Genomic DNA, 11902 nt, shown 5'->3' with positions numbered 1-11902 from the left:
TCCTCCCCCAACAGGATGGGTAGCCTGTCTTCATCAGAGAGGTCTTCATTGTAGTGCGCTGCCAACCCACAGCTCTCTGCGTCCTCCCCCAACAGGACGGGTAGCCTGTCCTCATCAGAGAGGTCTTCAATGTAGTGCGCTGCCAACCCACAGCTCTCTGCGTCCTCCCCCAACAGGACGGGTAGCCTATCCTCATCAGAGAGGTCTTCAATGTAGTGCGCTGCCAACCCACAGCTCTCTGCGTCCTCCCCCAACAGGACGGGTAGCCTATCCTCATCAGAGAGGTCTTCAATGTAGGGCACTGCCAACCCACAGCTCTCTGCGTCCTCCCCCAACAGGACGGGTAGCCTATCTTCATCAGAGAGGTCTTCAATGTAGTGCGCTGCCAACCCACAGCTCTCTGCGTCCTCCCCCAACAGGACGGGTAGCCTATCTTCATCAGAGAGGTCTTCAATGTAGTGCGCTGCCAACCCACATCTCTCTGCGTCCTCCCCCAACAGGACAGGTAGCCTATCTTCATCAGAGAGGTCTTCATTGTAGTGGGCTGCCAACCCACAGCTCTCTGCGTCCTCCCCCAACAGGACGGGTAGCCTATCTTCATCAGAGAGGTCTTCATTGTAGTGGGCTGCCAACCCACAGCTCTCTGCGTCCTCCCCCAACAGGATGGGTAGCCTATCTTCATCAGAGAGGTCTTCATTGTAGTGGGCTGCCAACCCACAGCTCTCTGCGTCCTCCCCCAACAGGACCCAGGTAGCCTGTCCTCATCAGAGGGTCTTCAATGTAGTGCGCTGCCAACCCACAGCTCTCTGCGTCCTCCCCAACAGGACGGGTAGCCTATCCTCATCAGAGAGGTCTTCAATGTAGTGCGCTGCCAACCCACAGCTCTCTGCGTCCTCCCCAACAGGACGGGTAGCCTATCTTCATCAGAGAGGTCTTCATTGTAGTGGGCTGCCAACCCACAGCTCTCTGCGTCCTCCCCAACAGGACGGGTAGCCTATCTTCATCAGAGAGGTCTTCATTGTAGTGGGCTGCCAACCCACAGCTCTCTGCGTCCTCCCCCAACAGGATGGGTAGCCTATCTTCATCAGAGAGGTCTTCATTGTAGTGGGCTGCCAACCCACAGCTCTCTGCGTCCTCCCCCAACAGGACGGGTAGCCTATCTTCATCAGAGAGGTCTTCATTGTAGTGGGCTGCCAACCCACAGCTCTCTGCGTCCTCCCCCAACAGGACGGGTAGCCTATCTTCATCAGAGAGGTCTTCATTGTAGTGGGCTGCCAACCCACAGCTCTCTGCGTCCTCCCCCAACAGGACGGGTAGCCTGTCCTCATCAGAGAGGTCTTCAATGTAGTGCGCTGCCAACCCACAGCTCTCTGCGTCCTCCCCCAACAGGACGGGTAGCCTATCCTCATCAGAGAGGTCTTCAATGTAGTGCGCTGCCAACCCACAGCTCTCTGCGTCCTCCCCCAACAGGACGGGTAGCCTATCCTCATCAGAGAGGTCTTCAATGTAGGGCACTGCCAACCCACAGCTCTCTGCTTCCTCCCCCAACAGGACGGGTAGCCTGTCCTCATCAGAGAGGTCTTCAATGTAGTGTGCTGCCAACCCACAGCTCTCTGCGTCCTCCCCCAACAGGACGGGTAGCCTACTCTCATCAGAGAGGTCTTCAATGTAGTGCGCTGCCAACCCACAGCTCTCTGCGTCCTCCCCCAACAGGACGGGTAGCCTATCCTCATCAGAGAGGTCTTTGAAACCTTGAATAAGGGTTTATGTGCTTTTAAATTTGTCTGGAAATGCTGCTCTGTCTCAGGTTCTGCTGTGGTTACACAGCCTTTCCTTTTTGAGGAGCCAGGTGTTCCTGGGTCTACCCTTCTCACTGAGGTGGTGTGTGTTCCTGTGTCTACCCTTCTCACTGAGGTGGTGTGTGTTCCTGTGTCTACCCTTCTCACTGAGGTGGTGTGTTTTCCTGTGTCTACCCTTCTCACTGAGGTGGTGTGTGTTCCTGTGTCTACCCTTCTCACTGAGGTGGTGTGTGTTCCTGTGTCTACCCTTCTCACTGAGGTGGTGTGTGTTCCTGTGTCTACCCTTCTCACTGAGAAGGTGTGTGTTCCTGTGTCTACCCTTCTCACTGAGGTGGTGTGTGTTCCTGTGTCTACCCTTCTCACTGAGGTGGTGTGTGTTCCTGTGTCTACCCTTCTCACTGAGGTGGTGTGTGTTCCTGTGTCTACCCTTCTCACTGAGAAGGTGTGTGTTCCTGTGTCTACCCTTCTCACTGAGGTGGTGTGTGTTCCTGTGTCTACCCTTCTCACTGAGGTGGTGTGTGTTCCTGTGTCTACCCTTCTCACTGAGGTGGTGTGTGTTCCTGTGTCTACCCTTCTCACTGAGAAGGTGTGTGTTCCTGTGTCTACCCTTCTCACTGAGGTGGTGTGTGTTCCTGTGTCTACCCTTCTCACTGAGGTGGTGTGTGTTCCTGTGTCTACCCTTCTCACTGAGGTGGTGTGTTCCTGTGTCTACCCTTCTCACTGAGGTGGTGTGTGTTCCTGTGTCTACCCTTCTCACTGAGGTGGTGTGTGTTCCTGTGTCTACCCTTCTCACTGAGGTGGTGTGTGTTCCTGTGTCTACCCTTCTCACTGAGGTGGTGTGTGTTCCTGTGTCTACCCTTCTCACTGAGGTGGTGTGTGTTCCTGTATCTACCCTTCTCACTGAGGTGGTGTGTGTTCCTGTGTAGGACTACATAGGATAGGAATACATTTAGCTTTGTGCTTGTTTCCCAATAAGTAATGTAGTTTTCTTTGACTGTGTTGTTTATCACCAGCTGGATGAGGGGACTGAGGCTTCAGTGTGTTAGTAGAACAGGTTAGTGAACTCAGACCCAGGACCAGCTGGATGAGGGGACTGAGGCTTCAGTGTGTTAGTAGAACAGGTTAGTGAACTCAGCCCCAGGACCAGCTGGATGAGGGGACTGAGGCTTCAGTGTGTTAGTAGAACAGGTTAGTGAACTCAGGACCAGCTGGATGAGGGGACTGAGGCTTCAGTGTGTTAGTAGAACAGGTTAGTTAACTCAGCCCCAGGACCAGCTGGATGAGGGGACTGAGGCTTCAGTGTGTTAGTAGAACAGGTTAGTTAACTCAGCCCCAGGACCAGCTGGATGAGGGGACTGAGGCTTCAGTGTGTTAGTAGAACAGGTTAGTGAACTCAGGACCAGCTGGATGAGGGGACTGAGGCTTCAGTGTGTTAGTAGAACAGGTTAGTTAACTCAGCCCCAGGACCAGCTGGATGAGGGGACTGAGGCTTCAGTGTGTTAGTAGAACAGGTTAGTGAACTCAGGACCAGCTGGATGAGGGGACTGAGGCTTCAGTGTGTTAGTAGAACAGGTTAGTGAACTCAGCCCCAGGACCAGCTGGATGAGGGGACTGAGGCTTCAGTGTGTTAGTAGAACAGGTTAGTGAACTCAGGACCAGGACCAGCTGGATGAGGGGACTGAGGCTTCAGTGTGTTAGTAGAACAGGTTAGTGAACTCAGCCCCAGGACCAGCTGGATGAGGGGACTGAGGCTTCAGTGTGTTAGTAGAACAGGTTAATGAACTCAGCCCCAGGACCAGCTGGATGAGGGGACTGAGGATTCAGTGTGTTAGTAGAACAGGTTAGTGAACTCAGGACCAGCTGGATGAGGGGACTGAGGCTTCAGTGTGTTAGTAGAACAGGTTAGTGAACTCAGGACCAGCTGGATGAGGTGACTGAGGCTTCAGTGTGTTAGTAGAACAGGTTAGTGAACTCAAACCCAGGACCAGCTGGATGAGGGGACTGAGGCTTCAGTGTGTTAGTAGAACAGGTTAGTGAACTCAGGACCAGCTGGATGAGGGGACTGAGGATTCAGTGTGTTAGTAGAACAGGTTAGTGAACTCAGGACCAGCTGGATGAGGGGACTGAGGATTCAATGTGTTAGTAGAACAGGTTAGTGAACTCAGCCCCAGGACCAGCTGGATGAGGGACTGAGGATTCAGTGTGTTAGTAGAACAGGTTAGTGAACTCAGCCACAGGACCAGCTGGATGAGGGGACTGAGGCTTCAGTGTGTAGTAGAACAGGTTAGTGAACTCAGCCCCAGGACCAGCTGGATGAGGGGACTGAGGATTCAGTGTGTTAGTAGAACAGGTTAGTGAACTCAGCCCCAGGACCAGCTGGATGAGGGACTGAGGCTTCAGTGTGTTAGTAGAACAGGTTAGTGAACTCAGCCCCAGGACCAGCTGGATGAGGGGACTGAGGCTTCAGTGTGTTAGTAGAACAGGTTAGTGAACTCAGCCCCAGGACCAGCTGGATGAGGGGACTGAGGCTTCAGTGTGTTAGTAGAACAGGTTAGTGAACTCAGCCCCAGGACCAGCTGGATGAGGGAACTGAGGCTTCAGTGTGTTAGTAGAACAGGTTAGTGAACTCAGCCCCAGGACCAGCTGGATGAGGGACTGAGGCTTCAGTGTGTTAGTAGAACAGGTTAGTGAACTCAGCCCCAGGACCAGCTGGATGAGGGACTGAGGCTTCAGTGTGTTAGTAGAACAGGTTAGTGAACTCAGCCCCAGGACCAGCTGGATGAGGGGACTGAGGCTTCAGTGTGTTAGTAGAACAGGTTAGTTAACTCAGCCCCAGGACCAGCTGGATGAGGGGACTGATGCTTCAGTGTGTTAGTAGAACAGGTTAGTGAACTCCAGACCCAGGACCCGCTGGATGAGGGGACTGAGGCTTCAGTGTGTTAGTAGAACAGGTTAGTGAACTCAGCCCCAGGACCAGCTGGATGAGGGGACTGAGGCTTCAGTGTGTTAGTAGAACAGGTTAGTGAACTCAGCCCCAGGACCAGCTGGATGAGGGGACTGAGGCTTCATTGTGTTAGTAGAACAGGTTAGTGAACTCAGCCCCAGGACCAGCTGGATGAGGGGACTGAGGCTTCAGTGTGTTAGTAGAACAGGTTAGTGAACTCAGCCCCAGGACCAGCTGGATGAGGGGACTGAGGCTTCAGTGTGTTAGTAGAACAGGTTAGTGAACTCAGCCCCAGGACCAGCTGGATGAGGTGACTGAGGATTCAGTGTGTTAGTAGAACAGGTTAGTGAACTCAGGACCAGCTGGATGAGGTGACTGAGGCTTCAGTGTGTTAGTAGAACAGGTTAGTGAACTCAGGACCAGCTGGATGAGGTGACTGAGGCTTCAGTGTGTTAGTATAACAGGTTAGTGAACTCAGACCCAGGACCAGCTGGATGAGGGGACTGAGGCTTCAGTGTGTTAGTAGAACAGGTTAGTGAACTCAGCCCCAGGACCAGCTGGATGAGGGGACTGAGGCTTCAGTGTGTTAGTAGAACAGGTTAATGAACTCAGCCCCAGGACCAGCTGGATGAGGGGACTGAGGATTCAGTGTGTTAGTAGAACAGGTTAGTGAACTCAGGACCAGCTGGATGAGGGGACTGAGGCTTCAGTGTGTTAGTAGAACAGGTTAGTGAACTCAGGACCAGCTGGATGAGGTGACTGAGGCTTCAGTGTGTTAGTAGAACAGGTTAGTGAACTCAAACCCAGGACCAGCTGGATGAGGGGACTGAGGCTTCAGTGTGTTAGTAGAACAGGTTAGTGAACTCAGGACCAGCTGGATGAGGGGACTGAGGATTCAGTGTGTTAGTAGAACAGGTTAGTGAACTCAGGACCAGCTGGATGAGGGGACTGAGGATTCAATGTGTTAGTAGAACAGGTTAGTGAACTCAGCCCCAGGACCAGCTGGATGAGGGGACTGAGGATTCAGTGTGTTAGTAGAACAGGTTAGTGAACTCAGCCACAGGACCAGCTGGATGAGGGGACTGAGGCTTCAGTGTGTTAGTAGAACAGGTTAGTGAACTCAGCCCCAGGACCAGCTGGAAGAGGGGACTGAGGATTCAGTGTGTTAGTAGAACAGGTTAGTGAACTCAGCCCCAGGACCAGCTGGATGAGGGACTGAGGCTTCAGTGTGTTAGTAGAACAGGTTAGTGAACTCAGCCCCAGGACCAGCTGGATGAGGGACTGAGGCTTCAGTGTGTTAGTAGAACAGGTTAGTGAACTCAGCCCCAGGACCAGCTGGATGAGGGACTGAGGCTTCAGTGTGTTAGTAGAACAGGTTAGTGAACTCAGCCCCAGGACCAGCTGGATGAGGGAACTGAGGCTTCAGTGTGTTAGTAGAACAGGTTAGTGAACTCAGCCCCAGGACCAGCTGGATGAGGGGACTGAGGCTTCAGTGTGTTAGTAGAACAGGTTAGTGAACTCAGCCCCAGGACCAGCTGGATGAGGGGACTGAGGCTTCAGTGTGTTAGTAGAACAGGTTAGTGAACTCAGCCCCAGGACCAGCTGGATGAGGGGACTGAGGCTTCAGTGTGTTAGTAGAACAGGTTAGTTAACTCAGCCCCAGGACCAGCTGGATGAGGGGACTGATGCTTCAGTGTGTTAGTAGAACAGGTTAGTGAACTCAGCCCCAGGACCAGCTGGGTGAGGGGACTGAGGCTTCAGTGTGTTAGTAGAACAGGTTAGTTAACTCAGCCCCAGGACCAGCTGGATGAGGGGACTGAGGATTCAGTGTGTTAGTAGAACAGGTTAGTTAACTCAGGACCAGCTGGATGAGGTGACTGAGGCTTCAGTGTGTTAGTAGAACAGGTTAGTGAACTCAGCCCCAGGACCAGCTGGATGAGGGGACTGAGGCTTCAGTGTGTTAGTAGAACAGGTTAGTGAACTCAGCCCCAGGACCAGCTGGATGAGGGGACTGAGGCTTCAGTGTGTTAGTAGAACAGGTTAGTGAACTCAGAACCAGGACCAGCTGGATGAGGGTCCTGAGGATTCAGTGTGTTAGTAGAACAGGTTAGTGAACTCAGCCCCAGGACCAGCTGGATGAGGGGACTGAGGATACAGTGTGTTAGTAGAACAGGTTAGTGAACTCAGGACCAGCTGGATGAGGTGACTGAGGCTTCAGTGTGTTAGTAGAACAGGTTAGTGAACTCAGACCCAGGACCAGCTGGATGAGGTGACTGAGGCTTCAGTGTGTTAGTAGAACAGGTTAGTGAACTCAGCCCCAGGACCAGCTGGATGAGGGGACTGAGGATTCAGTGTGTTAGTAGAACAGGTTAGTGAACTCAGCCCCAGGACCAGCTGGGTGAGGGGACTGAGGCTTCAGTGTGTTAGTAGAACAGGTTAGTGAACTCAGCCCCAGGACCAGCTGGGTGAGGGGACTGAGGCTTCAGTGTGTTAGTAGAACAGGTTAGTGAACTCAGGACCAGCTGGATGAGGGGCCTGAGGATTCAGTGTGTTAGTAGAACAGGTTAGTGAACTCAGCCCCAGGACCAGCTGGATGAGGGGACTGAGGCTTCAGTGTGTTAGTAGAACAGGTTAGTGAACTCAGCCACAGGACCAGCTGGATGAGGGGACTGAGGCTTCAGTGTGTTAGTAGAACAGGTTAGTGAACTCAGCCCCAGGACCAGCTGGATGAGGGGACTGAGGATTCAGTGTGTTAGTAGAACAGGTTAGTGAACTCAGCCCCAGGACCAGCTGGATGAGGGGACTGAGGCTTCAGTGTGTTAGTAGAACAGGTTAGTGAACTCAGCCCCAGGACCAGCTGGATGAGGGGACTGAGGATTCAGTGTGTTAGTAGAACAGGTTAGTGAACTCAGGACCAGGACCAGCTGGATGAGGGGACTGAGGATTCAGTGTGTTAGTAGAACAGGTTAGTGAACTCAGCCCCAGGACCAGCTGGATGAGGGGACTGAGGCTTCAGTGTGTTAGTAGAACAGGTTAGTGAACTCAGCACCAGGACCAGCTGGATGAGGGGACTGAGGCTTCAGTGTGTTAGTAGAACATGTTAGTGAACTCAGGACCAGCTGGATGAGGTGACTGAGGCTTCAGTGTGTTAGTAGAACAGGTTAGTGAACTCAGGACCAGCTGGATGAGGGGACTGAGGCTTCAGTGTGTTAGTAGAACAGGTTAGTGAACTCAGCCCCAGGACCAGCTGGATGAGGTGACTGAGGATTCAGTGTGTTAGTAGAACAGGTTAGTGAACTCAGGACCAGCTGGATGAGGTGACTGAGGCTTCAGTGTGTTAGTAGAACAGGTTAGTGAACTCAGCCCCAGGACCAGCTGGATGAGGTGACTGAGGCTTCAGTGTGTTAGTAGAACAGGTTAGTGAACTCAGACCCAGGACCAGCTGGATGAGGGGACTGAGGCTTCAGTGTGTTAGTAGAACAGGTTAGTGAACTCAGGACCAGCTGGATGAGGGGCCTGAGGATTCAGTGTGTTAGTAGAACAGGTTAGTGAACTCAGAACCAGGACCAGCTGGATGAGGGTCCTGAGGATTCAGTGTGTTAGTAGAACAGGTTAGTTAACTCAGCCCCAGGACCAGCTGGATGAGGGTCCTGAGGATTCAGTGTGTTAGTAGAACAGGTTAGTGAACTCAGCCCCTGGACCAGCTGGATGAGGGGACTGAGGCTTCAGTGTGTTAGTAGAACAGGTTAGTGAACTCAGGACCAGCTGGATGAGGGTCCTGAGGATTCAGTGTGTTAGTAGAACAGGTTAGTGAACTCAGCCCCAGGACCAGCTGGATGAGGGGACTGAGGCTTCGGTGTGTTAGTAGAACAGGTTAGTGAACTCAGGACCAGCTGGATGAGGGGACTGAGGATTCAGTGTGTTAGTAGAACAGGTTAGTGAACTCAGCCCCAGGACCAGCTGGATGAGGGGACTGAGGCCTCAGTGTGTTAGTAGAACAGGTTAGTGAACTCAGCCCCAGGACCAGCTGGATGAGGGGACTGAGGCTTCAGTGTGTTAGTAGAACAGGTTAGTTAACTCAGCCCCAGGACCAGCTGGATGAGGGGACTGAGGCTTCAGTGTGTTAGTAGAACAGGTTAGTGAACTCAGCCCCAGGACCAGCTGGATGAGGGGACTGAGGCTTCAGTGTGTTAGTAGAAAAGGTTAGTGAACTCAGGACCAGGACCAGCTGGATAAGGGGACTGAGGCTTCAGTGTGTTAGTAGAACAGGTTAGTGAACTCAGACCCAGGACCAGCTGGATGAGGGGACTGAGGCTTCAGTGTGTTAGTAGAACAGGTTAGTGAACTCAGCCCCAGGACCAGCTGGATGAGGGGACTGAGGCTTCAGTGTGTTAGTAGAACAGGTTAGTTAACTCAGCCCCAGGACCAGCTGGATGAGGGGACTGAGGCTTCAGTGTGTTAGTAGAACAGGTTAGTGAACTCAGACCCAGGACCAGCTGGATGAGGGGACTGAGGCTTCAGTGTGTTAGTAGAACAGGTTAGTGAACTCAGACCCAGGACCAGCTGGATGAGGGGACTGAGGCTTCAGTGTGTTAGTAGAACAGGTTAGTGAACTCAGCCCCAGGACCAGCTGGATGAGGGGACTGAGGCTTCAGTGTGTTAGTAGAACAGGTTAGTTAACTCAGCCCCAGGACCAGCTGGATGAGGGGACTGAGGCTTCAGTGTGTTAGTAGAACAGGTTAGTGAACTCAGACCCAGGACCAGCTGGATGAGGGGACTGAGGCTTCAGTGTGTTAGTAGAACAGGTTAGTTAACTCAGCCCCAGGACCAGCTGGATGAGGGGACTGAGGCTTCAGTGTGTTAGTAGAACAGGTTAGTGAACTCAGCCCCAGGACCAGCTGGATGAGGGGACTGAGGCTTCAGTGTGTTAGTAGAACAGGTTAGTTAACTCAGCCCCAGGACCAGCTGGATGAGGGGACTAAGGCTTCAGTGTGTTAGTAGAACAGGTTAGTGAACTCAGCCCCAGGACCAGCTGGATGAGGGGACTGAGGATTCAGTGTGTTAGTAGAACAGGTTAGTGAACTCAGCCCCAGGACCAGCTGGATAAGGGGACTGAGGCTTCAGTGTGTTAGTAGAACAGGTTAGTGAACTCAGCCCCAGGACCAGCTGGATGAGGGGACTGAGGCTTCAGTGTGTTAGTAGAACAGGTTAGTGAACTCAGCCCCAGGACCAGCTGGATGAGGGGACTGAGGCTTCAGTGTGTTAGTAGAACAGGTTAGTGAACTCAGGACCAGGACCAGCTGGATAAGGGGACTGAGGCTTCAGTGTGTTAGTAGAACAGGTTAGTGAACTCAGACCCAGGACCAGCTGGATGAGGGGACTGAGGCTTCAGTGTGTTAGTAGAACAGGTTAGTGAACTCAGCCCCAGGACCAGCTGGATGAGGGGACTGAGGCTTCAGTGTGTTAGTAGAACAGGTTAGTTAACTCAGCCCCAGGACCAGCTGGATGAGGGGACTGAGGCTTCAGTGTGTTAGTAGAACAGGTTAGTGAACTCAGACCCAGGACCAGCTGGATGAGGGGACTGAGGCTTCAGTGTGTTAGTAGAACAGGTTAGTGAACTCAGACCCAGGACCAGCTGGATGAGGGGACTGAGGCTTCAGTGTGTTAGTAGAACAGGTTAGTGAACTCAGCCCCAGGACCAGCTGGATGAGGGGACTGAGGCTTCAGTGTGTTAGTAGAACAGGTTAGTTAACTCAGCCCCAGGACCAGCTGGATGAGGGGACTGAGGCTTCAGTGTGTTAGTAGAACAGGTTAGTGAACTCAGACCCAGGACCAGCTGGATGAGGGGACTGAGGCTTCAGTGTGTTAGTAGAACAGGTTAGTTAACTCAGCCCCAGGACCAGCTGGATGAGGGGACTGAGGCTTCAGTGTGTTAGTAGAACAGGTTAGTGAACTCAGCCCCAGGACCAGCTGGATGAGGAGACTGAGGCTTCAGTGTGTTAGTAGAACAGGTTAGTTAACTCAGCCCCAGGACCAGCTGGATGAGGGGACTGAGGCTTCAGTGTGTTAGTAGAACAGGTTAGTGAACTCAGCCCCAGGACCAGCTGGATGAGGGGACTGAGGATTCAGTGTGTTAGTAGAACAGGTTAGTGAACTCAGCCCCAGGACCAGCTGGATAAGGGGACTGAGGCTTCAGTGTGTTAGTAGAACAGGGTAGTGAACTCAGCCCCAGGACCAGCTGGATGAGGGGACTGAGGCTTCAGTGTGTTAGTAGAACAGGTTAGTGAACTCAGGACCAGGACCAGCTGGATGAGGGTCCTGAGGCTTCAGTGTGTTAGTAGAACAGGTTAGTGAACTCAGCCCCAGGACCAGCTGGATGAGGGGACTGAGGATTCAGTGTGTTAGTAGAACAGGTTAGTGAACTCAGCCCCAGGACCAGCTGGATAAGGGGACTGAGGCTTCAGTGTGTTAGTAGAACAGGTTAGTTAACTCAGCCCCAGGACCAGCTGGATAAGGGGACTGAGGCTTCAGTGTGTTAGTAGAACAGGTTAGTGAACTCAGCCCCAGGACCAGCTGGATAAGGGGACTGAGGCTTCAGTGTGTTAGTAGAACAGGTTAGTGAACTCAGCCCCAGGACCAGCTGGATAAGGGGACTGAGGATTCAGTGTGTTAGTAGAACAGGTTAGTGAACTCAGCCCCAGGACCAGCTGGATGAGGGACTGAGGCTTCAGTGTGTTAGTAGAACTTCAGTGTGTTAGTAGAACAGGTTAGTGAACTCAGGACCAGGACCAGCTGGATGAGGGGACTGAGGCTTCAGTGTGTTAGTAGAACAGGTTAGTGACCTCAGCCCCAGGACCAGCTCGATGAGGGTTCTGATGATTCAGTGTGTTAGTAGACCAGGTTAGTTAACTCAGCCCCAGGACCAGCTGGATGAGGGTCCTGAGGATTCAGTGTGTTAGTAGAACAGGTTAGTGAACTCAGCCCCAGGACCAGCTGGATGAGGGGACTGAGGCTTCAGTGTGTTAGTAGAACAGGTTAGTGAACTCAGCCCCAGGACCAGCTGGATGAGGGGACTGAGGCTTCAGTGTGTTAGTAGAACAGGTTAGTTAACTCAGCCCCAGGACCAGCTGGATGAGGGGACTGAGGATTCAGTGTGTTA

General features: G+C 52.6%; 1 long non-coding RNA gene across 1 annotated transcript; it reads left to right on the top strand.

Annotated features, from left to right (window-relative positions):
• The first annotated feature begins 73 nt into the window (after positions 1-73).
• Positions 74-1799, top strand: LOC127924528 (uncharacterized). The gene is made up of 3 exons (XR_008118090.1): positions 74-284; positions 1336-1497; positions 1660-1799. It is a non-coding gene; the product is annotated as an uncharacterized LOC127924528 (long non-coding RNA).
• Positions 1800-11902: the final 10103 nt, after the last annotated feature.

This window comes from Oncorhynchus keta, unplaced genomic scaffold (assembly GCF_023373465.1).
Source record: "Oncorhynchus keta strain PuntledgeMale-10-30-2019 unplaced genomic scaffold, Oket_V2 Un_contig_4230_pilon_pilon, whole genome shotgun sequence".
Classification (NCBI taxonomy): domain Eukaryota; kingdom Metazoa; phylum Chordata; class Actinopteri; order Salmoniformes; family Salmonidae; genus Oncorhynchus; species Oncorhynchus keta.
This window is presented reverse-complemented; position numbering and strand designations above follow the sequence as displayed.